The sequence below is a fragment of the Microcebus murinus genome, chromosome 2 (genome assembly GCF_040939455.1).
Source record: "Microcebus murinus isolate Inina chromosome 2, M.murinus_Inina_mat1.0, whole genome shotgun sequence".
NCBI classification, from domain to species: domain Eukaryota; kingdom Metazoa; phylum Chordata; class Mammalia; order Primates; family Cheirogaleidae; genus Microcebus; species Microcebus murinus.
In genome coordinates this window covers 36,755,409-36,781,738 of record NC_134105.1, presented here as the reverse complement: position 1 = coordinate 36,781,738, position 26,330 = coordinate 36,755,409, and the positions used below count along the sequence as shown (strand labels likewise).

The 26,330-nt window shown below is 40.9% G+C and overlaps 1 protein-coding gene and 1 long non-coding RNA gene across 7 annotated transcripts in view; one reads left to right on the top strand and one right to left on the bottom strand.

The window, feature by feature from the left end:
• The window catches only part of AGBL4 (AGBL carboxypeptidase 4), a 1,333,072-nt gene that overhangs the window by 1,033,122 nt on the left and 273,620 nt on the right, over positions 1-26,330 (top strand). The gene's annotated exons all lie outside the window — the stretch shown is intronic.
• LOC142864844 (uncharacterized) overlaps positions 1-26,330 on the bottom strand; it is a 118,237-nt gene that overhangs the window by 85,440 nt on the left and 6,467 nt on the right. Inside the window, exons 2-3 of one of the 2 annotated variants that reach the window (XR_012915147.1) lie at positions 21,692-21,828; positions 8,178-8,662 (exon numbers count right to left, since the gene is read on the bottom strand). This is a non-coding gene — a long non-coding RNA (uncharacterized LOC142864844). Of the gene's footprint in view, positions 1-8,177; positions 8,663-21,691; positions 21,829-26,330 lie in introns of those variants that run through there. The other variant, XR_012915148.1, reaches the window with a different exon arrangement.

Below are 26,330 nucleotides of genomic sequence, written 5' to 3'. Positions count from 1 at the left end.
TATTAATTACATTAAAGATGTTTTAGAGAACCAGGATTTGCTTTCAGAAAGAGAGAGCATATCTGACTCTGAGCTGAGATGATAGCAACATGCAGATAATTAACAGCTAATAACATTAGCATTATAATTAGAACTGCCTTGAACTCTTAACCCATCTGCCTCTCTGATTTCTAGATTCATGCAGTGAAGAATAAGATGATCTTTTTCTTTTTCTTTTTTTCTTTGTTGATATGGATGTTCAAAATATATTCTTTCTCAAATAAATATTACTAACTGCTATCATTTACCATATACCTACAGCATGCCAGTTGCTCTATAGATTCTGAGGGCATCAAACCTTGAGGAATTACATATAATTTACTTCTCTCAAAGGTCTTATCTGTAGGAATTACTATCCCTACTTTTATAGATGAAGAAACTGAGGGTGAAGTGACTTGTGTAAAGCCACTCAGCTAGTAAACTAAGCACCGATTCAAAATTAGTTCCATCTGACTCCTGTTCTTTTCAGCATGCCATACTGCTCTGCAAATGGCCATTATTTCTATTACCTTGGTAATTTAGCTACCTTGGTGGACTCTAGGATTCAATTCATTGTTCTGTTCAACAGTGGAGGATAAAAAGAAAGAAAAAATGTGATTGGACACGAGGTCAAGTACTTTATCTGACTGTCTGAAAAATCATGATTATTATTAAAATAGTCAGCACCTGGAGTCCCAACAAAAAATGAGCAAATGATCAGAACAGATATTTATCAAAATAAGACATACAAATAGCCAAAAAGAATACGAAAAAGTGCTCAACATCACTAATCATCAGGGAAATGTAAATCAAAACCACAATGAGTTATCATCTCACCCCAGTTAGGATGTCTATTATCAAAAATACAAAAAATAGCAAATATTGGCAAGGATGTAGAGAAAAGGGAACTCTTATACACTGTTTGTAGGAATGTAAACTAGTACAGCCATTATGGAGAACAGTATGGAGGTTACTAAAAAACTACAAATAGAACTATCATGATCCAGCAATCCCACTATTGGGCATTTATCCAAAGAAAAGAAAACCAGTATATCAAAGGGACATCTGTATCCACTTGTTTATTGCAGCACTATTTACGACAGCAAAGATATGGAATCAACCTAGGTGTCTGAAAACAGATGAATGGATAAAGAAAATGTGGAATACTATTGGGTCATAAAAAAGAATGAAATCCTATCATCCATGGCAACATAGAAGGAACTAGAAGACATTATGTGAAGTGAAATAAGCTAGGAACAGAAAGATCAATAGCACGTGTTCTTGCTTATATGTGGAAGCTGAAAATAAGTTTATCTCATAGAAATAAAAAGTGGAAGAAGATAGTAGAGGCTTGGAAGGGCAGGGGGATGTGAGGAATAGAGAGATTTGTTAAAGGATACAGAATTACAGCAATATAGAAGGAAGTGTTTTATAGCACTGTATGATAACTATAGTTAACAATAATACATAGTTTCAGATAGCTAGAAGGAGAATATTAAATGTTCCCAACACAAAGAAATGATAAGTGTTTGAGATGATAAATATGCTATTAATAATTACCCTGATCTGATCACTATGTCGTATGTATCAAAACATCACTATGTACTCTGTAAATATGTCCAACTATTATAGATAAATTAAAAAATAAAATTATTTTTAAAAAGCTAATGAGCAGAGATCAGTGATGGGGAAATCAAGCAGGAAGTTCTTAAATGTCCATGCTAGCAAGCAGATGGCATCAGGGAAGTCTGAGGTTCAAGAGAAGAATGAAGAAACATTAGGTCCCAGGGAAGAGGTTGGCAGGAAACTGGGGGACAATCAGTCTCTGGCTAAAGCTAGTAAACAGCAATATTGCTGAAGGTGTTGCTGAGAAAATACCTTGATAGCATTTGGCCAGGCGGCTCAAATATACCCAAATCTAATCTCATCTCAGCCAAATCTCCCTGGCAGCTTCTTGAGGCACATATAGTCACAAGGGAGAAGTTAGTTATCACTATTACCTAGGACTTTGGCTCCAAATCCCAGTGTAGAACACAACTGAGCTGAGCTGAACCAAAATGAGGATTCTTATATGGTTCTTTATCCCAAGCTAATGAGGCTCAAATGGTCTAGAAACAACACAGATCCTTAATACTCCTCTGTTTTCCCCAGTGCCCTAGCCTGAGCCTTGACTTCAAGAAAAAGCTGTCCAAAATGTCCCCATTAGAGCCAGAGGAAAAGGGGCACAGTCCACATGAGGAAGGGTAGTAATTATAATACTAGAATCTACCTCACACAGTTCTGCGTCATCACCAGGCTCCAAGGAAGGGAAATACATAAAGTCTGACCTGTGAGAAGCTAAGGAAAACCTTATTCTGAGCTGAAGTTTGAGCTCAAATCCCAGTGCAGAAAGCCCTGGTAGCAGGTTGTGAATATGCTGAAAAGTAAACGGGATGATATATGGAGCTTCTATCAAGTCTAGACTCCCTTTACATGGGGCGAACCTCCTCCTGAGGCTTAGAATCTCTTCTCTCTTATCTTGAACCTCAGCCAAGAGTCTAGACCTCCCTGATGCCACATGCTTACTAATCTGGGCATCTAAGAACAATCTGATTTTCCCACTGCTGATCTCTGCCTGTGAACTGAAGTTTTTTTGTTTTGCTTTGTTTTTCTGCCAGTTCATCTCCTAAGCCTGCCTGTGTCTCTCTAAAGCAATCTGACACTATCTCTTCTTTACATATCTAATTCCTCTTCTCCCTCTGCAGACATTACCTTCCTTTCGAAACTTTTTCTGATCCACTCCTTCCTCTCCCCACCTCACTCACTCTGCCTCCAGTCTGGGTTAGGTGCCTCTTCTGTGCTTTCACAGCCCCCTTGGCTTTCATCTCCCACTCCATATTATTTTTGAGTTTACTTGAATGTTTCTCTCCCAGAAATGAAATCTTTAAAGGCCAGGAATATATCTTATGCGTCTCTGTTTCCCCAGTATTTAGGCCAGGATCTGGCACACAGCAGGTTCTAGGGGGTGTTTGAAGAATAAATAAATTAAGAAATTGCTGAATTTGTCTAGCCCAATGCAGTTTTATCTAGGAGGGGGAAAAATAGGAATGTCTGATCCTGATGCAGAGTCCTTATTGTGAATTAAGAGGAACCTCCTACTCTACTTATTCCTTCTGTTCTTCATGACCCATAGCCACCAAAATTGCTGTTCATTCTAAAACCATACTCATCCTCTCCCCCATAGCACAATATGCATTCCCATTGCTAAGACCTCAGATATTCTAATGTTACCTTTTTAGCTTCCACTGGACAACTCTCAGCCTTGGGAAATGCCCCTCCTGGCCTGACTCATCACCTAGGAACTTCTCTCAATTTTTATGCCCCAAAGGCAATTCCCCACCTGTAAGGTCCCAGCCACACAAGAGGACCCATGCTTATTATCTGTCTTAACTTCAAGTGGTAGCCTCCCATCACTTTCCTTGGCCATGTTTGCCTATCTTCCAGAAAGAACTCCTTGAGTTTGCCTTTCTGCTGAACTTCCAAGTGATCTCCCACAGTTACCCAGCCCCTGTGTAAGCTCTTGCTGAAGGGCTCCTTATCTTTATCTCAGACACTCTTGATGCCTGCCTGCTGGGCTATGATCAGAGACAGCCATGTCTGCACACTGCTAGATCAACCCCTCTAGAGAAGCTGTAATCACACCCCCACTCATCTGACACAACAATGCCCCATCTGACACAACACAATGTGCCCTTCCTAGATAAGCCCCTAAAAGGCACTTTAATGGAGAAGGCTGAACCTCAGCCAGAAACTAGAGTTGTCAGGAGAGGGTAGAATCAAAAAGACACATATAACTAGGATCCTAGAACAGAAATCAGAGAAGAGGGAGATTAGAAAAAAAATCTAGGGGAAAATTTAGATCAAATTTTCAAGAGCAGAAAGTACCAATCCAAGTTGTCCATTGAGTTTGAAATAAGTCTAGAGAGGTAGAGTAAGTATCAGATCTCTTAGACCTTAATGTCAGACCAGAACATTTGAATTTGAAACAGTTGAAATAGGAAGCTACTATAGATGCTTGAACAAAGCTGCTCAGGAACATGGAAAAGGCACCAAACTGGAATTCAGGAAGCTTGAATCTGAGGTCCTGGTTTTATCATTAGAGGTCTGTATGTACTATTGTTGAGTGGTCTTAGACGTCCCCCCAACTACCAGCTCTTAGACTTCATGACACACATGGGTTTGACCTGAAGAACTTGAGTTTCTCTCCATCTAGCATCCACCCTCCACACCATCCCCTGCTCCCACTCTTCCAAGGATCAGAGCTTGGGAAAATCACCCATTGTGTCCCATCTGCTATGACAGAGCCAGAGAGAGGAATTTTTCTACCACATGTGCTCTTGTTTATTCTTTATGCTTTCCAGAGAACTGGGGCTGGGGGGATAGGGGAGGGAGAGAGAGGCCTCCACACAAGATCAGCTACAAGTATTGTTGCCCTATTCCATATGTAGGGACTGGACCCAAGCACAGAAGACAATCAGCATGTGGGAAAACCTGGGCCTTTTACCAACCAGCATCCTTCAAAGGTCAAATTAGAGACTTGAATTTTAAAAAGAAACAAATAAAATTAATTGAGCAAGCAGCTCTGAATGGGTTGCATCAGATGAATGACCACGGGAAGGCCACATCTGTGCTCTTTGTGATAGTCAGCGTAAGTTTGGCTAGACTGTGGGTACAGATAAACTACAAAATTTCAGTAGCTAATCATAGTAAAGTTCATTTATTTATTGGACACGAATAAATTTTGCCCAAGCTAAAATTCTGAATAAAATAAAAACTAACCATTAACTGAGTACTTACTATGTGCCCAGGACTATACTATACACTTTGCATAAAGTATTACATTTCTACACCTGAAGAAGTTAATGAAGTCATACAACTAACAAATGATAGAACTGGGATTGAAACTCGAGGCTATCCAGCACCAAGGCCTGTGCTCTTTCCTTACTCCACACTGCCTCTGGAATGAGACCCTGAAGTGGACCCTCTCCCTTGACCACATCAATCAGGCACATCTTCTAGAGAAGATGATGGAGAAAAGAAATCATCTGCCAAATGGCCTAGGGAAAATCTCTTCATGGAAATTATTTGCATTGTTCCTTCAGCTTGCCCACTGTCAGCTGTGGAGGCTGCTCAGTGCACAACCTTCTGTTACATAAGTGTCTCCCTGGACCATAAGCACCTCAAATGGAGGAGCCATGTGTCCCCAGTGGCCAGCCTTGAGATTAGCTGAGTTCTCAGGGAATGTTTGTTTGTTAATTGGTTGAATTAATAGGTGAGCAAGTGAATTCATTCATTCTTTAACAGAGTTTTGAGGAGTCTTAAGATTTATGATTGAAATTAAATCATAAAACCCTTTAAAGTCTGTGCTTTATAGTTTCTTATATTTCCTACATTTTCCCTACATTTTAACATAATAATAGGCATTAGCTCTTATAACCCCATCATTCCTTGGAGAACTGGACCCTATTCCTCACATACTCAGAAGAAGGCTGGAGAATTAGGGAAGAAGTGAGAAATATTTGAGAAGATGAAACAAGAGGACTTACTGACCAACAGGATGTCCGAGGTAAGGGAAGGAATACATAAAAGAAATATAAGGGTACCTGTCTTCAGAAATTAACTCAGGCACCTAGAAGTGATGTAGAGTTAAACAGAGAGTGTATAACTGATGTTCCCCCAGACCACCCCAGCCTGTGGGCACAAATGGGGTCCCATTTATAGTAATCACATATGATTTTCTGCCTCGTGCCCCTACCTGCTAATGCAGGACTCTAGTCTTCCTCAAAGTCTTTCTCGGTTATTTCTAGAATCTCCAAGTGGCATTGTATGTAAACTCACAAAGGATGCTGTCCACTTACACATGGTGTCTACCATGTGTCTTCTTTTTTGCTTAGCCCATCCTTTGAGGTTCCCTGCTTCTTGCATTTGAGAGTGCCCTATCCTTGTCAGGGCTCCCACTGTCCACTGGGAGAAATACCATGACCTAACCAAGGGCACTCCCTGTTTATGATATCAAGTTTCCTTCCAGAACAAGAAATACTACAGCAGATAAAGTCACGTTCCTTTCAATCTAGAAATAAGACAAATATTGATCCTCCTCACTCTATAGTCATAGCTCTGTGGTCCTTTTGGAAATAGTTTCTACCTGCAGCTCCTCTCCTCCTGGGGCTTAAACATGGGCCCATAGAACTGATCCAGGAAACTAATCTCAGGGTCAGACACCCACTGTCACCCTCCTCTTTCCCCAAAGTAGGGCTAGTGCAAATCCCCTTTGTGCTAACTTCAGCCTCCAAGGGTCTTCATTTGAATGAACTCCTGCAAGGAATCTTCCCTAATAGTCAGAATCTTCCCTAGGCTTAAGCTAGGACCCCGCTCATAAAAGATGAATACAATGATCTCTGTTTCTCTTTCTGGAATCATATCTTCCCAAAGCCATGGGTCTGAATATTTTTCTCTGGATGCTTTATTAAGCACCAGCCATGCTCCAGACAATGTGAAAAGAGCCTTCTGTGCTGCTTCTCATCCAGCCCTCACCTCACCCTTGTGGTCTAGGAATTATTTCCCCCTTCTGCAGATCCAGGGAAAGAAAATGTCTAGCCAAAGCCAGCCAGCTCTGTTTCATTGACTAACATCTCAGCCTTCATCCCTGACCATGGCCTCACCCTGGGAGCCTGTGCTGTCTTGTTTCTTGCCCTTCCTAATTACCAGCCTTACTCTCTCTTTTCCTTTCATGCTTTATGCATTAGATCTGACTGACACCCAACACATCTTTCTTGCTGTGATCTCAGCTTCTCTGGACAAGAATTTGGTTTTCTCTTCTTCCCTGGTCCATAAACAGGCTTAGGCCTCCTTTCCCTAGGAAATTTCCAACTTCGGCCTTGCCTCATGAGTGACATTTATATCTGATGTACCACAGCCCTGAAAGTTAGATATAACATCATCTTTATATATTAATACTATGTGGGCTGGGGAAGTATTTTAACATTTCTGTTAAAATACCTCAGTTTAGTTGACTTCAAAGCAGGGGTAATACTATCTTGGAGGTTTATTGTGGGAACTAAGACAAAACATATTTAAGGTGCCTATAATGCCACCCGACATATGTTAAATGTATAGTAAACAAAATACTCAAAAATAATTTGTGTTTACTAAACACTAATCACATGCTTTGCTAAGTATCTGTTGGGACTTATCTCATTTAATCTTCCCCTCAACACTATGCAGCAGGTACCATTATCATTCCATTTTACAAATGTGGAAACTGATACCAAAATAGGTTAAAGGACTTACTCAAGGTCCCAGACCTTGGAAGTGGCAGATCTCAGATGTGAAGTGTGTCTTCATATTTAAGGACTCACTGTCTTATCTGCTTAGCACAAAGCAGACCATCTATAAATAGTGTTGTGGGCTGCTCCTAAATGAATAGGTTAATGAGTGCATTTTCATTTTCTTCCCCTTGTGTTATTCCCTCAGACACAAGTTCTCTGCCCTAAGACTTGCCCACTGATTTTCTCAGTCTCTAGTGGAGACTAAGATGTCACAGTTTCCTCTACCCCCAGCAGCCCTGCCCAGCCCAGTTTCTGGCTGTGTTCCGTGGCCAAGAACAGTACAGGGAGAGATCCTTTCACAACTCAGGGGTTGCCAATGGAACACTCCTGCTGAGCCAAGGCCTCTTGCCAAGTAACTTCCCCTGCCTTTCTGATATGCAGATGCGTGCAAGAATCCTACACATCTGCACAGGGAACATCCAAAAACTGTGACTTGGCTGAAAAGAAGGAAAATGTGAGTGTCAGCTCTATAGCGATGGCTGCTCCTGAGAGGCCAGGCAGGGGAGGAGAACATGTCACCTCCTGGGAATGATCAGCCCAAAGCAGACCAGAGATGGAGAAACAGCACTGTCCTCCCCAACTTTCACCTCTCACAGGGAAGTTCATGCAATTTCAAAAGCATGGATACCGCTGGCTCATCTGAGTTATCCTACAGATGTCCCATCTCCTTGAGCCTTGTGGGAGCTATGCTCTACTTAGGCTGTATCACCTCAGCCTTTTGCAAGTAAGAAAGGGGAAGCATGGCAACAGAGACGATAAGACCCTGGAATAGGACTGAGACACCTTTATTCAAATGCATTCATGTAACAAACATATATGGAGCACCCATACTTATGCCAGGCACAAGGGGACAGAGATGAATCAGTCACAGTCAAGACCCCCAAGAAAGTACCACAGTGTAATAGGGCAGAGAGGCAAGGAAATGAACAACATACAGGCAAGCACAGACATTTTCCTGTATGTGCAGTTGGTTAAGATAAAGAGGGCACATCAGGGAATGCACCCTAGAGGAGGTAACATCTGAGTGAATCTTGAAGACATGTGACAATTGGCCAAGTGAAGAACCGAGGCACTGTTGAATACATGAGAGTAGATAGATAGTCTTTCATAAGCACTCATACTTACACACTTGCACACACAAACACACATACATTTGTGCACAAACACCCTTTCTGAGGCAGCTGTAATGTTGGTTGGGAATAGTTCGTATGGTGACCCTCTCCGTTCATCTTGCTGCAATCCAAATGTCTCCCTTCCCCAGTAGTGTTCTCTGTTTCCTGAAAAGCATTGGTAAATTTCCTCAGAATCAGCTACTTACCTCTGTTACTTTAAAAACTTCTTTTTCTCCTACTGAATGGCAAAGGAAGCCCGAGCAAAAGGAATTAACCAGGGCATCTTGAGCTCATTGTTACAAAAGTGTCCCCAGGTGGATCCCTCCAGAGCCCTGTGCTGTAACAAAGAAAGAGCAGACTTAATGTTGAAGGGAGTGGAGCTTCAGCTCAGGGAAAAGGCTGGCTTTGAGGGGATAAGGTGATTGCCTTCAATCACTGTAAGAATACCTTGACAGAAAAAACAGAATACAAAAATAGGTTCAATGCAGGAACACCAGAAGTAGGGAGATTGTTCAATGTGAATGGCGATTTCCCCAAGTCAAGCTTCCCACCAGTGGGATGAAAAGTGGTGAGCTCTCTGTCCCTACTGGAGTGTGAGAGACCCAACCATTGCTTACTAGATGAGGGGGTATTGTAGCAGGGCCACAAACACCAGATGAAAGGTCAAATCTTTTTGCCCTGCTCTACCATCTTCACAGAGATAATGGAATTGGCTTAGCTCAGGAGGTATGTTCAGGCCTTTGAGAGGCTAGGGATTTGCATTTCCAAGGTTATGAAGAAAGGCGTGTAGTAAGTGTGTGTATAGGCGTCCAAGATGTGAAAGATGTGATTATTTGCAAAACCTAATCTCATACCTCCCCATCCTTGCTGAACTGAATATTGCAAAAATATTCTCATTCGTATTTGGAATGGTATGTTTCTAAGCAATCATCATTCTGAATACTCATTCCAACCAGGAGACGACCTGAATATTGAATAGAATAAAAATGTATATATTAGATTACTTATTCAAATGCCTATCTGGCAGTTTGGATAGAATTAAGCAACAGTCCAATCTGGCTGTTGTTTTATGCATGGGATGTCAAAGCTTAATAGCCCTTAGAGAATACTCTCTTATTCTTTCTCTGCACAGAGCCTCACCATCCTGTCCTGTTCACAGATAGGGAAACAGGCTGAGAGAAGGGACCATACAGCATAGGGATGGGAGACCTGGGCCCAGTTGCTACCATTTTGTGGCTAGGCAAGGTAATATTGTCCCCATTGAACAAAGGGAGAAACTGAGGCTCAATATAATTGAGTAACTTTTTCAGAGTCACACAGCTGGTAAATAGAGAGTTGTCTGCATCCCAAGCCACTGTCCTTTTGCATTACCTCACTGGGCCACTACTATAGCCCCAGAGATTATGTTCCTCCTTTCATGCCACCTGCAGACTATCTGCCAGGTGCTTCAACTATGAAATCTTGGGAGGTAATGATATTATCCCTGGTCTACACTCCATGAGAATATGGAATTACATTTTAGATTCCCCAAACCAGGGATTCTACCATACAGCTATTCTACTCGACATACTCTAAATGCTCCACAACACTAAGCAAGATCACAGTGTTCTACAATTACAATAACAAAAAGCAATAACCCAAATGTGCTTTTTGAAATGAACCCAGGTAATCATTTGGTGAAAAGTACTCCCTCAGAACCTTGCTTAGGTATCATTTCTAAGAAAACTTCCCGAGCACTCCTACCCTAGACCCCAGAGAACTTTTCACACAGCATTGTCATTGTACACGGCATGTTCTACCCACTAAATAATCAGTACTTTGAGTCCAGGAACCACCTCTGTTTTCTGCATCTGCAGCATGGGGTGTGGAGCCAGGCAGGTGTCAGGAAAGATTTGCTGAGCAAATGGATGGATATTTGGGTAGTATCACTACATCACGAGCATCACTACTATTAATAATAAGACCATGGGAGTAGGGACTCAAGGGGGAGAGACTCTTCTCTCTTCCCTAACCAATCAGAGTTTGTGAATCTCTGGCCATTGAAGAGGATCTGGCAAGCCTTGAAACTTAATGTGGTGCTTCCCTCTCCACTAAACTGTAACTGAAATCTAGAACAGAACCTCTGAGCTTCCTGTGGTTTTGCCAGTGCTGGGAAAGAAGAGAATATCATCTGAAGCACATGTTTCCACTCACACTTGAACCTCATTTCATCTCACCAGACAATTCTGCAATCACTTCAGTATTCTTCCCAGTATCATCTTTACTACCCTGTCCCTCCTAGGGGTTACCCCTAGAGCCCTAACCCCTCCAAGGAAACATTCCCCAACCCAGTAGCCCACCATGATATCTCCCTCCCAGCTCCTCTTTCTCACCTGATGAACCATACCTTTCCTGTTTATCAGATGCTACCTCTATTTTTGTTGTGGATGGTCAGAGTGGGTGGGGATAAGCATTGTGGGCCAATGAATAGAGCACAGGCTCTGAGCTCAGAGAGACTTGGATATAAATCCCAGTGAGATCAGTGAATGATCATAAGACCGTAGAACATTTACTTAAACACTCCGAGGCAGTAAAATGGGGGATAAAACTTCACTGTCAGGATCACTGGGGAGTATGCAGGGATTCTGATAACTGAGGGCCTTTTCTACAAAGCTGGGGAGCTCATGCTTTACCTACAGACAACCCTGTAATAGGATACCAGTACAGGGTTTCTCGTCTGAAAATCACATGATCATATCTTCCTTTTAGAAATAATGCTTTAGCTATGGCATAGAGAATGGATCAGAGAAGAGGCATTAGAGGAGAGAATCTGGGCAGGAGACCTTGCAGTGATGGTCATGGGTGGTGGGGTAGAGAGATTGATGTGGCAGCATAGAGTTGCAGATGATAATGGCCTTAACAAAGGAGTTAATAAGAAATTAACTGATGCTTGTAAACTTCACTCTGGGCCAGGAATTATGCTAGCACTTTTGGGGATTATTTCATTGAATCTTGTTAACAACCTAAGATTTTTAATCCCCATTTTACAGTTGAGGAAACTGAGACATTGAGAGGTTAATTACCCAAAGTGACATAGTAAGTAAGACAACTGGGATTCAAGTCCAGATGAAGAGCCTAAGTGCTTAATCACCAGACTAGCTTACAATTGAAACACAAATTGGAGAAGAACCATTTAGATGGTGAATTTCACAGGACTTGTGGAAAGATTGGCAAGAGTGGATAAGGAAGAGCATAGAGCATTGGATGACTCTCAGGTTTCTTTCCTAAGGTCCATAGCTCCTGAGAAGCAGAGCCAGGATTTCAACCCAGTGGTGTCTAATACCAAAGCACTTTCTCTTTTCATACCCTTACAAAATTTTACCTCAAAGCTTGGTTGGGGAGAGAACTGTACTTTCCCCAGAATTTCACAATACTTTTATTTAAACAATTATGTCATGACAAGCTTTTCTTAAGATATTGAGGATGTGTGTTTCTTTACAGAGGGATTTAATATCAATTACAAAGAAAAATTGACAAGAAAATGCATTTGATGGATTTGTTTCTTTGGTGCCAAAACAAATACAAAAGAGCATTCCAAGTACCTTTGGAAACAGCAGTAAAGGAAGGAATGTCCACTGGAACCAGAGGGAGATTGATGTGAGCCTGAACTCACTTGACACTCATTCATCCCTTTACTGTATCTTTCCCAAGGCTCTTCTCTGTGCCAACCCTGGGCTGGACCCTGGGGGACATGCTGGATAAGATTGCCTGCCTGGAGAGCTCATAACCAAGGTGTGATATAGACAAACAGGTGGGCCTTCAAGGGCTGTTTGAAAGAAGAGGGAATATATCCTCCACACAAGAGGAGACACTATATCTGGGTCTTGGCATTGCGTAGAAGCCGAGCCATATGACCCTGGGCACATTACTTAACTTGACTGAACTTCTTCGCCTTCACCTAATAGTGGTATGATCAAGCCCACTTTAATCTGTTCTTTTCTCTCATTTACTCAAGGTTGGAGCTCTGGGTTGGTACTAAGGGTCTGGAGCCTTAGCTGTCCCCTGGAGTGGAGCAATTTAGGCATGCAAACTGCAGAAATTATTACTGAGGGTGGGAGCCAGTGGTCTAGGATAGAAGTGAAACAGAAAAACAGGGAGAGATTCTGATTCTGAATCCCACCTGAATGGGCCAGGTAGAAAGGCAAGTTCAAGTATGAAGCAAAAGTATAGAAAGAAAGACATGAGTCCATAAGCCATGGGTTGGAATAGAGAGTAGGGCCAGGGTCAGGGTCTAGAGACAGTTTCTGAATATTCCTGGGAGCATATGCATTGGAGCCTCTATGGGTCCGTCACTCAGAGTGGGGAGAGCTGTGTAGTCCCAGTGCTATTAGGAAAATGAAGTGACATGATTCATATGAAGCATCTAGCATGCTGCCTGATATATACCATTAACTCTTAATGAATGTTAATCATAGAATTGCTTTCTTTTCCCATCAGAACTCACCAAATCTTCCAAGTACCAGGTCCTGTGCTGGGCACTGAAAGGGGAAGAATGATTAAGATGTAGTTCCTGTCCTCCAGAAGCCCAGCCTGGTGGAAGTACAGACACATAAATAAGACATTCCAAATGAAGGCTTGAAGTGACATGATAGGGGTAGCCATATGGATGGGGCATGGTGAGAGGGCCATATCCCAACTTAAGAGCTCCAGGAAGGCTCTCTGGAAGAGATCATGGCTGAGGTGAATCTTGAAGGTTAAGAAAGAGTCAGGGATAGTCAAAGTTCATGTCAGCTGAAAAATAAAAAATAAAATTAAAAAAATTAAATAAAAAGAAAGAGCCAGAGAAAGATTGGTGAGAAATCCATTCTGGGAAAGGGCCCAGCTTCAACATAAGCATTAAAAGCACGGTGTGCTCAGTAAAGTATAATGCCAGGAGAGGCAAGAGATAAGGCTAGAGGGGAGGTGGGGCTCTATTGGATTTGGAGACTAAGGAGCCTGGACTCCATCCTGAAGTTGATAGGAAGCTACTGAAGGGTTCTAAGCAGGAGATTAACATGGCCAGTTTTGTGCTTTAAATAGGTCACTCTGGCTGGTAGGGGAGAGTATGTTAGAGAGCATCAGTTGGAAGCCAGGGGAAATCCTTAGTTTGAGGTTTCCAAGTCAGAGGTCAGTTATGTTTTGGCAAAAACAATTAGGGAGGATTCAGAAGTCAGAGCAGGGGCTTTTGGATCTAAAAGCTAGATATGAAATATTAACATTTATACTCCTATATTCTATAAGCTGAGTTTCCATTCTCTGCACAATAAAAGGTGATGTAAGAGGACATAATACCTTTAAAGGCTCTTCCAGCTTTAACTCTTCAAGACTCAATAATTATATTTTTTATGTTAAGATATGAAATAGATATTCATGTCATTGATCCCCTAGGAGGACATATGCTTAGGGTTCTGCTCTCCTTGTATCTGAGTGGGCTGCCCTGGAGGTTTGCCATTACCTTACCTGTTATCCTTCTGGGAAGATACTATATTTATCACATGGTTGGATGGTATCAAGATCTGTGCCAGGATAAGGGCCATTCTGTGGCTAGGATCAGGGCTTATTATGTGGCTCAGGTCAGGACCTAGTCTGCAACCAAGATTGCTCTCAGTCCATGGTTATTAAGTGGATAAAATTGTCCAATTGAGGTCTTTGAAATCATTTATTTAGACTTATTACCAGAGTGTCTGCTCCACTTAGCTGACCTGCCAAACTGTGTTGAAGGGTTCTGGGCACATGAACATGAGGACTTGAGGATTCTTCTGGTCCTGGCTGTGCCCAACTCTGTATAATTGTAAGCTGGGAAAAAATGGGTACTACAGATCCCCACAACCTCTGGTGCTTCTTTCCAAGACAACACTAATTCAATTCACTGTTTTAGAGTTGCCTGTTTCATGACTGTAAGCTCCTAAAAGGAAGGAACTCTACTGGACTCATCAGTTTTTATTAATTTATTATTCCTATCTGTTTTAATTAAGAAATTCTCCAGTTGTAAGTACTGTGTGAAGTATTAGAGATATAGAAGTGAACAAGCCACACACAGTACCTCTGCCTTCATGAACGTTAATATCTATCCAGGGATGAGAAATTAAGGTGCATGATGGTAGAAGAGGATGCTAACAGAACCGAGAGTAAGGGTCATAACTAAGTGTAGGATCAGAGAAAGTCTTTTTGAAGAAATAATGTTTAATTTGAGGCCTAAAAGATAAATAGTAATTGGACAAATGAATAGCTTTGGGGAAAATGTCATAAGTAAGGGAAACAACTTGTACAAAGACCTAGAAATAAAAGGAAGTTGGCCCATTGAAGATACCAGAACGCCAGTTTGATCCTTGTAATGGAATTATTCTATATCTTGATGATGGTCTTAGAGATCACATGAATATCACACATGTGAAAAAATTGCATAGAACTAAATATACATTATATACAAATATGAATACATGTAAAACTGGTGAAATATGGAAAAGGTCAATGGATTTTAACAATGTCAACTTGCTGGGTATGATATTATACACTAGTATGCAAGATGTTACCATTGGGGGAAACTGGGTGAAGAGTACACAGGATCTCTCAGGATTATTCTTTCAACTATGTGTGAATCTATAATTATCTCAAAATAAAAAAGTTAAAAGAAGAAGAATAAGAAAGAGAAGAGGTGGTGAGGAGAAGGGTAGGAAGAGGAAATGGAGAAGAACAAAGTGAAGGCCAGTTTGGCTGAAGCGAAGAGAATAGAGAAATATGTAACATGAGTTGAGCCCAGAGAGTTAGTTGGTAGGGGACAGACCATACATGATTTAAACCCTGTAGGATTTTATGTTAAGATAGATGAGAAGCCTATGGAAAGTCTTATTTGAGGAGTAACATGATCAAATTTGCATTTGAGGAACATCATTCTGGTTTGGAGAATGCATTTGGGTGGGATAAGATTAAGAGCAGAGAAAAAAAATTAAACTAGGATATAGTGGAGAAGAAGAGAAATATATCTGAAAGATATATATGGTGCAGAATCCATGGGAGTTGATGACTAAGAGGTGAGAAGGACAGGAAGAGTCAAGAATGACTCACATGTTTCTAACCTGATCTTTGAGTGGATGATAGTACTCTTTTCTAAAATAGGAAACAGTTGAGGAGAAGCAGGCTTGAGGAAAAGGATTTGAAGAGATGCATTTGAAATATCTAAGAGGTCAGTAAGACCTCAAATTCAGATGTCTAGTAAGCAGCTGTATATATATGTAACTGGAGCGCAGGAGAGAATTCTGCATTAGGTGTTTCAGTACACAGAATGAAAAGGCCAGAAAGCCAAGGGCAAACTTTTGAGGAATACCTCCATCTAAAATGTGAGTCGAGAAAGAGGAACCTACATGAAGACTGAAGTTATCAGAGAGGTAGGAAGAAAATCAAGACCATTGAAGTAAAGAGGAAAACAGGTTTCTGGAAAAAGGCTAGGTCAACAGTGTGAATGCTACTGAGAGACCAATGAAGGAAAGTGTTCTTGAATCAGTAGGTCATTGGTGACCTTGGAGAGCAGATTTATTAAAGGCAAAGGCCATGCTGCAGTGGAGTTGAGGAGAGAATGAGAGGTGAGCAGATGCTGATAGTAAGTGTGGGCAGTACTTTCTTTCAAAAAGTTCTACTTGTGAAGAGGAGGAGAGACAGAAGTAATTAAGGGAGGGGAAAGAATGAGTGAGGGTTTCGAGATGGCTGGGAAAGCCTTAAGCATGTGTAAGTGCAGATAGGAAGGGACCCTCCAATAGGGAAAGGATAAAGATCCAGGAGAGAGCACAGGGCTTAGCATGGGTCAGGTGCTCCATGACCACCAAATGTTTTCTAAAACAAATGAGTAGGGAGAGCGTTCCTGTAGGTTCAGTCTCTGGGGTTTGTTGCACTCCACTAACTATTCTAAAATTGTTGCTGGGCTTCCTCTTTCTGAAACAGCTGGGCCATTAAGAACTGCACAAAAATCACTTTTTCAAACTCCCTAGAGAGGGCCCAATTTCAGATCAGGGCCAAGGTGCTTCCTCTCTGAAGGGCCCATGTGGCTGGATGGGCCCCTCCCCCAGCAGTGCCTACCCCTGGTTCTCAGCACAAGGGTGGGAGCAAAGCAGCAGCACACAGAATAGTTTCTACTGCAGCTTCTTGCCCACCAAAACTGGTGTGGCCAGCCCAGTCTTGGGAAATCAGCATGGCTAGGCATACTCTCTCACTGATGACTTTATAACCACTTTGAAAAAGCAATGAGCCTGACTTGATGACCTGAACAGCTTGAAAGAATATGCTTAGAGATAATAATCCCATTATATTTAATTCACAGAACTCCTTCAGTATCAGGTGTTTCCCCTTAAAAGCTACTGCTAGCTTGCATAAGATAACTTTGCTTTCTTAACAATGGATAGCAAGTAGAGTTCATGAGGTTGTTGTGAAGAGTACAATGAGATAACATAAATGAATGATCCAGTTATATATTAGACTCATACTAAATTCATATATTCTCCCCCTTCTTACCAGGAGCTAAAATTTTCTTTCTCCCAGCAAGTACCCAAGTCTTGAGTCTGAGAGCCAAAGGTGCTGGACTTATAAAAGAAAGTTGTTTCAGGAAGCACCTGACGTGGATAAACCTCAGGATAATACCATCTGTCTCTTGGGCAGATTTGTTTGTTTTGAGGTTCCTGCTATAAGACAGCTTTAGATTTAACATGTGAAATGAAAATCCAGACTCAATGTTAAATTGAGGGTAGAGGAAGGGTTGGTGAGATGTTTTCCATGTTATAAAAAAGAACCTTTGCTTTATCACAAAGCGTCTTTAAATATATGCTCCCCTGGTACAATTAAGCATTTGTTTACAGATCATTAATTATCTGGCAGAGAGGCTTGGCTGGAAGGAATATGGCTGAAAGACACAGCTGGAAAGCTGGGAGCTTGTGCCAAGTGAGAATCCATCAGAACCAGAGATAGTAAAGCTCAAAAATGATTGTGTACATCAGTGATGAAAAGGAAGTCGATTTACAAGAGTTGAGTATACTGGCACTCTGAGACTTCTAGCTAGGCCAGATGGATGGGTGGTGGATCATTCACCAACTCAGAGAAGGCAAAAAGGAGAACAGGTAGGGAGTATTTATGGATGAGGGTAGAAAGAGAGTCTAGTTCAACTTGGGACATTTTTTTGTTGTTGTTGTTTTGTTTTTTCATTATTTAGAGAATACTTTATTAGTTTCTGTAATCAAACCCATGTAGATAAGACCTTACATATTTAATACAGTGCATTACCCCTGTACAAATGGAAAAAAAATTAAGTTTAACGTTTCTAGACCAATATGGCTCTTAATTTCTGTATAATGTCAACTCAACATAGTAAACTGGGATACTTTTTCCAAAGTTGACAGCGCAGCTAAAGTTTCCAAAAATTCAAATTATATATATATATATATGTGTGTGTGTGTGTGTGTGTATATATATATAAAAAGACCAATAATAGCAGTATGTTATGCATCAATAGCAGCAACAGCTTTTCCAGGTTCTGCAGTCATCTGAACAATATTATAGAGATATCAGCACACTACATTAAAAAAAAGGGGGAGGGAGGGAGAGGTAAAAAAACAAAACCTCAGAAAACAGCAAAGTTCTGTCACTGTTGTGGTACCTGGCACCATTTTTTTTATTAGCTTTAATCCTCTCAATAGACGCAGGAACATTTTTTTTATTTCAACTTATTATGGGGGTACAAATGTTAAGGTTACGTATATTGCCCATTCCCCTTTCCCACCTTGAGTCAGAGCTTCAAGCATGACCAACCCAACTTCAAGCATTACATATCTCACTCATTGTGTTTGTATATACTCATACCCTCCTCCCCCCTCCTACCTGCCCTATACCCGATAAATGTTATCCTATGTGTCCACTTAGGTGTTGATCCGTTAATACCAATTTGCTGGTGAATACATGTGGTGCTTGTTTTTCCATACTTGGGACATTTTGAATGGAAGTCTATGTAACATCAAGGTGAGGAAGGGGGTCTAGAAGGCAAATGGATATCAGCACCAGCAATGCTTAAATATTTGTAGTTTCCTAAAAATTTAAAAACTAGTGCACATTCTTCTGCTTCTGCACACACTAGGCTCTCTAGCCTAAGTGTTGTCTTCTCTTCCACACCCTCTCATTCCTGCTGAGCTTCTACTCCATCCTTCAGGTATAAGCTCCAACTCTCCTCTCTGGGTAACCTTCCCTGGCTTCCTCAGGCAGACATAGGACATCCTTTTCCTAGACAAACTACTGAGGCTCACAAGAAACCTTCCTGGTTTAACCAAGATTATGTAATTTAATAAATGTAACAGGCTCAGCTCTGGGAACTCAATAAGTGTTACATTACTTCTTCTATTAGAATTATTGCATTTGTTTCCTTGCACATCTCCCAATTGTATTAGTTTCTTAGGGCTACCACAAACTGTGTGGCTTAAAACAACAGAAATTTATTTTCTCACTGTTCTGGAGGCTAGAAGTCCAAAAATCAAGGTTTCAGCAGACCCATGCTCCCCAAGACTCTGGGTAGAATCCTTCTTTGTCCTAGTTTCTGGTGGTAGCCACTGTTCCTTTGGTGTTCCTTAGCTTGCTTTCAACTGCATTACTCCGGTCTCTGCCTCTGTCTTCATTGATATTTTTCTCTTCTGATAAAGACATCAGTCATATTGAATTAGGTCCCACCCTAATAACCTCTTCTTACCTTGATTATATATGCAAAGACCCTGTTCCACAGAATATGGGGGGTAGGATTTTAAGATATCTTTGGGGGGCACAATTCAACTCATAGCATCCATGAAATAATTTTTTCCTACAGTATAAAGACCATTTATTGTTTGTCTCTGACCCAACACTTAGTACAGGGCTTGGTACAGATAAGATGGCTCAGGAAATGTTTTTTGGATGATTGACCATAAACCTGTGCCTTCTAAATCACACTGTTTTATGTTTTGTGGACATCACTGCCCACCATGTGCAAAGATCTGAACTGGATGGTTTCTGTATGCCCTCTCATTTAATTTTGTCAAATGCCCTGGTGGGGGGTGGGGGGGTGGGGGGTGTCTCCATACCCAACAGATGAGGAAACCAAATAAGTCAAGTGACTTGCTCAGGTATGCATGGCTAATGGGCTACAGAGCTGAGAGTTAAACTCAGATTTGCCTGATTTCAAAGCTCAGATCACTCCACTACATTATATTGCCTTTTCTTTTACCTTTGTTTTAGTAAAGTCTCTTTGTAAGTCCAGGCTACCCCAGCTATGCTTTTTAGGGGAACCTCCTAAAACAGGTCAAGTTCATGCTTTAGCTCAAGTGTTAGAGAATCAACAGCACACTTTGATGGGGGTGGGGGCATGGAGGGTAGTATGGGGTGGGGAGGGGTCAGCATGAAAATGGCAGCAGGATTAGAGATAGACTCCAAAGGGAAGGTGACACTTCACGGGAGAGAATTAGTAAGTCCTCGCACCCTCCCACCTCCCTAACTAAGAGGGGCTTCTCCCAGTGCTACACCTTGAGAATGCTGACTTATATGTTTCTCTCAGACTAGGTAAGGTAATGCCCTGAGAATGAATACGTTTACCTTTTACTGCAGGCTTTTCCCTATAATCCAAAGGCAGCAAGACAGTGTAGGGCAGAGAAAAGGCCCACTAGAAGCTGGGCTCCAGTATTAATTTGATCAATATCTTAGTCCATTTTGTGTTGCTGTAATAGAATATCACAGATTGGGTAATTTATAAATAATAGGACCTTATTTGGCTAACAGTTCTGGAGGCTTGGAAGTCCAAGATAAAGGGGCTGCATCTGGTGAGGGACTTCTTGCTGCATCATAACATGGCAGAAGACACCACATGATGAAAGAGCACGAGAAGAGGGCCCAAATTGCTTTTATGACAAACCCACTCTCATAATAATGACATTAATTCATTCATGAAGGCAAAGCCCTCATGACCTAATCACCTCTTAAAGGTCCTACCTCTCAACACTATTGCATTGGGGATTAAGTTTCTAACACATGAAATTTGGGGGGCACATTCAATCCATATCAGTTAATGACAAATTCTTTGACTTTGAGAAAATCTTTAAGAATAACTTTGATTTTCTCAAAGTCAAAGAATTTGTCATTATCTCAGTTTCATTATCTTTAGAATGAGAGGTTTGGGTTATAAGTTCTCTGTGTTCACTAGTCTTGGTTTCCTGCTTCTGTAGAATCTGTTTCTGTTTCATAACTCTATTTTAAGGTGTTTATTACATTGCCAAGAAAATGGGAAAAAAGAACCTTCAGGATGAAATTTTTCTATGCCAAGGAAAAGATTTTTTTTTCCTTTTTTGCATGCAAAGCTCTGCTTTGCTTCTTCTGTATCGTTTTCATTCTGGTAAACCTTACAAGTTTTCTCAGTGGCAATAAGCACTCTCTGACATGACCCTTACTTTCCTTAATACCAAAGAGAAGGATTTGCTCCTAAAGTTAAAAACACATGGACAGTCCTTGTCTGGCTCTTGTGTTGGTAAATCTGCTATGTGCTCTTGCTATGACCTATACAAACAGAGAAATGGAAGAGAAAAGGGTGCATAGGTCCAGATTGTTTTGCTTGGGGGTAATTTTGCAGCCACCTTGCCAACCATAAGCACAGTGATTTCACTTCCTTTTCTGTTTTCAGCTTCTTGAAAATGTGCAGGCCTTAAGTGAACATTTTCTGGCAGACTCTTTCTTGGGTAGACATTGAGCATCTCAAGTGGAAAAATACAACTTATTGTTTATGCAGTTGAGGTCTGCTTCTACCTGGGGAGTGGTAAGAGTCAGAAGGGTAGAGAGTTTTGAACATTTCATCTTTAAAGATCACAGCAGCAGAGATGGGTTGGCTTGGGAAAGAGAATGTTCTTCTTGCCAAGAGTCCATGTCATAACTGTCTCCTGAGCTGGTGAGTCTGGCTGCCAGAGGACTTGTAAGTTCTTCCCTAGGTGACCTGAAGTTATTTAGCTTAATGTGTACATTTCCCTCCCTTTCCTTTCATGAGCCTTCTTTGCATCCTGTTCCCTGAGGAACCAGAGAACAGGATTTAGATCTTCTATTCAAACCACGTTTGGTGCTAATAGGTGTATCATTTAGCAGCAAGAGGAGTACAGCCTCACAGATTCTGCATGGAGTTGGTGATAGGAATTAACATACCTACTGAATGATGAGCAGTGTGCCAGGGACCACTTGAGGCAATGTACCAGAGTGGGTACCACATGGACTTCATACCAGGACTGAATACAGTGCATGACTTGGGCCCTCACTTTCCCTCTGAACCTCGGTTGATGCATCTGTAAAATAGGGATAACAGCAATCATCTCCCAAGGTAATTATTAGGATTGCATGTCAAGCACCTAGTGTTACTGGGAGCAGAGTGAGGGGCTCAATAAATTTTGTCCTCTTTTTGGCCTCCTCTTCTTTTTTACATATATTATCTCATTTATTCCTCTCAATAATCCTAAAATACAAGTTATATTTTCCCACTTTATAGATAAAGAAACTCAGTCTATCTTGGTCTTTACTGTATATCTAGTATTAAGCATATAATAAGCCCTCAACAAAGAGTTCAATAGTAAGTGAATGAATTAATGGATAAATAACACAGTCTTAGAGGAGTTGAGCATCTTCCCCAAATTTTCACAGTTAGTGCCCCAGATGAGTTAGGACATAAGGCAGGGCATTACAGAAAAATTCATGCAAGGAGAAAAGAGAATTCAGAAATGGAAACAGAAAGGCATAACAAAATTCATCGTTTTTTTATGATTGAGAACACTTTGTTTCACAATTCCAAAGGAATGTTTTAAATATACAAAATCTGAACATGATTTTAAAAGCAGGCAATAAAACCCCAAACTCAGCTTACATCCTAAAATTTATAAAAATACAGATCTTAGTAAGATCCCAGATTTCTTAAACAAGGCAGACTGTCCTCGTTGGCCAGGAAGGGATGGTGGGTAGCATATCTGCGGTATACTGCTCAGCCTTCAGGAAGAGGGTAAATGATATTTCACCCAAAATGAACTGGCTCCCAGGGAATTCACCATTGTCATTACCCTGTGACCTCTTGAAAGGAAAGAGTAATACAGATTCTCTCAGAAGATAAGAATGAAAAGGGCAACTGACAGTTTTTGGAACCTACTGTGTGAAGGCACTGTGTCTACCAGGGGTACCTCTCATGCACTGCTGCAGTTAGACACATGACATCCTCATAAGGATACATTCGGCAGTTGAAAAACCTGAGAGTCAGAGATTTGCCTAAGGTCTCACAATGCCATGGTGATGGAGTAGTAATTGAACCCAAATCTGAGTTCAAAGCCTGTGCACTTTTCACTCTTCATATGCCCTATACCTCTTCCATGCCATGCTACTTCTCCAGAATGGCTCCCAGAGCCAGAAGTGGAGCTCAGTGATCAGATACCACTCAGTGACCCAGCAATGTGGCAGGACATGTTAGCATGGTACGAGGTAGGGTCCTTTTCAGTTACTTACTCTGCCTACCAAATGAGATAAACTTCTCCCTGGCTGCTTCACCAGAGTCCCACAAAACTATGGGTGCCTTTCTCCTGTCCATCCTATGTGTTAGAAAAAGCCTCACCCTTAACCGATTATCTTTTTTTCCTCTACTCTTGCCATTTCTTTTCCATGATAATAGATATGTGTTTGATAATAAAAAAGGAGAGGTAGGGTTTTAATATTCTGCACTCCTCCTATACATCCGCCACCAACACTAAAAGAATATATGAAAAAGAACTATCAAAAAAAAATGTGTTGTATGTTGTACATGAGAGTCATTTTTTCATCATAATATAAAAACTTAGAGGTTAAGGTCTTTTTTTACTTTGGTTGGCATTTAGTAGCTCAGATACCAACTCAGTAGGTATCTGAGCTACTAAATAAAGAAATTGGTATTAGTAAATAAAAGAAAACCTTCTTTATACTATGGATTGGATCTAGTACACTCTTACCCATCACAACATAGAATGAAAATATTAATGAATCCCATGGTCTTTGTTGGGATATCTGGATGATAGTGCCTGCTAGAGTTTCAACTGGACCAATCCAGATGGTCTAGTTATCCCTGGGAAACCAGCATATAATCCTTTTAGGATGGATGCTCCATCGTCTCCCCATCAGAGCCAGAAGGAACAAATTCTCTCAAGGAGGCAACAGTCAGACTTAGTGGAAGCCAGAATTGGGGTAGAAGTCCATGGTTGAGGCTCTAGAGTCAAATAATTTGGATTTGAATCCTGGCTCTACTATTCACTCTTGTGTGGCCTTGGGCAAATTATCTAACATCCCTATGCCTTATTTCCTCAACTTCAAAATGAAGCTAGTAATAGTACCTACAGCCCAGGAATGTTTTGAAAATTAAACAAGAAATGTATGGAAAGCCTGGCACAAGGCAAGCATTCCATAAAGGTTTGCTACTCTTATTCCTATTTCTATTCCTCTAATTAATAACAGGTAATAAAACTTTTTGTGGGGTATGGGACAAGGTTGACACTTTATCTGACCCTCTCTTTTTTGGCTCAGAGAAGCTTCCATCCCCAACCCTGCAGTAACAGGTGATTACCAACAGGTTCCAACTCCCTGGCCATTAACAGAGGATCTAAGACAGTAGAAATCTACTTGTGCAGTTGGTAACCTCAGAAAGCTTGAAAAATTCAATCTCTGGCATACAGAGGTCATGATTTAAGAAACCTCCAAAATGTAGTCAAATATTCAATATTTGCTCATATATTCATGTTCTTCATATTAGAATTATTAGCTACTCAAGCTATGAATGCTTGGAATGGTAGATACTGGACTTTTCCATGAGGTCTAGCCCTCAGATTTCTAGGTTGGGGTTCAAGGCCCTAGGAATAGAGGAGCAGGGATTAAATCCCACAGTCAATTCAGCTTCTTGTTGCCTTAGGAAACTCTGAGGCAAGGCCTATATCAAAATAGCCATCACAACACAGGCTTTAGATCAAAGAAACCCAGGTTCAAAGCTTCTCCACTATAAACAACTTCTATCACCTTTCCAAGCTTAATTTCCTTATCAAAAAAAAATGAAGATAATAGTCATACTGATCTTATGGGGTGTTTCAAAACAATTAAAAGAACCAGCATATAAAGCAGTCAGTAAAATTTCTATCACAGAAATCAATAATCATTAGTTCTGTTTTCATTCCTTTCCTCTGATTTTGTATTGAATTATGATGTGGTTAAGAGACATTCTTAAGAAAACCAGAGTTCACAGTTTGCTGTGTACTTTTAAGATGACTTAACCCTCTGAATGAATGTGCCCTCTTGTGCCTTTGACTCAAAATGGTAGCCTAGAGTTATCAAAAATAAAAATAGCAGTCTATGATTGAATGACAATGTGGGGTATACTCTGGCCCTCTGAGGACCTGTGATGGACAGGCATTTTGAACGATGAGGTGCTTTGGGTTAAGCAAAGATGGTAACCAGAGAACTAGCATGTGGTATTTGAAGGAAGGTGGCCCAATCATCTCCCTACAAAATGTTGGAATCATCAGAAGACTGGAATGAGGCAGGGATCACCTTAACTGAGCAGGGATTTAGAGTCAATGACTTCCAGCCAACAGCAGGGTAAAAAAGAACTCTAGCCTTGTGGAATGGGGCAGAATCACCATCTTGTTTGCTGCAAGGCCCATGGGCTATGTCAGTGAGGTTTCTGATACTACTGTCATTATTGGTATTAGTGTATGCCAACTATGTGTGATTGCCAACTTGACTACTTTTATTCTTTATGCATTATTCTATAATTATTTCCATTTTATTATCTCTTTATATTTAGAAAAAACATTTCAAAAGTGTTAGCCTATCTAGCAGTGCTATTAGAAAACTAGGAAAGGGGCTTTTATTGGTGTTTGAGTCAGGTTGTGGAAGCCAGCCATGGAGGCACAGAAGCACTGAGGCTCTCACAAGAGGAATGTGAGACTCAGAGGGAAAGAATAGGACCCTTGGTACACCTCTCCCTCCTTACCTCTAGGGGCTTTTCTCTTCTCTAGGTTCTATGTTTGAGATATATACTCCTTCAACAAGTGTTTGTGTAGGGTCTCTCATATTCCAGGCTAGGTGCAAGGATACAAGTGAAGAAAACAGGGTGCCTTTTCTAGTGGAGCTTTGATCTCATGGCAGAAATAGACAAAAATAGAATAAATATATAATTGCATCCTATGATAAATTCCATGAAGAAAACTATTAAGAAGCCATGGAAGTATGTAGCAGAGACTGGAGCTAGTCTGTAGAGGCGGATGAGAGGAGCAAGTCAGGAAAGACTTTTCTGAAGAAGTGACATTTCACCTGAAAATAATCACAGAATGAGTTAATTTAGTAAGAGGTACCAGAGACAGCTTCACAAACTAATCAGCTCCTAATTTAAATTCATAATTTGTGAAACTTATAATTTCAAGAGGCAAGTTGTATTTTTTAAGGCAGGCCAATCTTTTCATTTCTTTTTCAAACCTGACTCAAATGTTGTTCCCTTTTGACAATCTCTTCTATTCATAAACTTCTTTTTGTCTTTAACCACTGGGAATTCATTTGCTTGGTATTGCTTATGTAGAGTATATATTGTACTACTAGAGTAAAATGCCAGGATTCAGATCATCTGTGTGACCAACAATTCCCATGTGTGACCCACATGAGCTCATAACATAGCTGAGAAATGATTGGTGGAATTTGAGTGTGGTCTGCTTGTTCTGAACTTCAAGCCAAGATGCACATACACAAGGCTTCAGATTGCTATAAACACTTCTACATTTTACATTTTATATAATGCTTA